This window comes from Colobus angolensis, unplaced genomic scaffold (assembly GCF_000951035.1).
Source record: "Colobus angolensis palliatus isolate OR3802 unplaced genomic scaffold, Cang.pa_1.0 Scaffold60, whole genome shotgun sequence".
Lineage (NCBI taxonomy): Eukaryota > Metazoa > Chordata > Mammalia > Primates > Cercopithecidae > Colobus > Colobus angolensis.
The window spans coordinates 844,552-845,023 of NW_012119599.1; the positions used below are offsets into that span (position 1 = coordinate 844,552).

The 472-nt window shown below is 66.1% G+C and overlaps 1 protein-coding gene across 1 annotated transcript in view; it reads right to left on the minus strand.

Annotated features, from left to right (window-relative positions):
* CALM3 (calmodulin 3 (phosphorylase kinase, delta)) overlaps nucleotides 1-139 on the minus strand; it is a 9,784-nt gene extending 9,645 nt beyond the window's left edge. The window contains exon 1 of the mRNA XM_011962952.1: nucleotides 45-139. The gene's annotated coding sequence lies outside the window, so the exon portion shown is untranslated. The remainder of the gene's footprint in view (nucleotides 1-44) is intronic.
* Nucleotides 140-472: the final 333 nt, after the last annotated feature.

Below are 472 nucleotides of genomic sequence, written 5' to 3' on the forward strand. Positions count from 1 at the left end.
CCGCACTGCGGCTCCCACGGATCCCTCCGCGCCCAGCTCCACACCAACGGGACCGCGAATCTCTCGTCCCCACCCTGCACAGGAACTGGATTTGCCACCGGGCGCGCGCGCGCGCGCTCCCGCGCTCGGACTACTTTTCCTCGCCACGCGCCCCGCCTCCCGGGCCCACTCCACTTTCCCCCTCGGCGGAGGGGCACGGCGCGGCGGTGCGTGATGCGTCCCTCTGTGAGCCGCGTCACTATTGGGCCCGGCCCATGGCGGAAATGAGAGCGTGGCGCCCATTGGTCCGACCTTCCCTGCAATGCGTCAAACTGGGGCGAGCCACTGCAAGGTGGTGGTGGGGAAGTCTGGACTCTTGTGGCCGCGCGGGGCTTTGAGGAGTAACGAGGCGAAGGGGGAAACGGTGTGGCCGTTAGAGAAGCAAATACATCGTTACTGTGGCCAGAGAGTGGTAAAAAGCCTGGCGACAAAT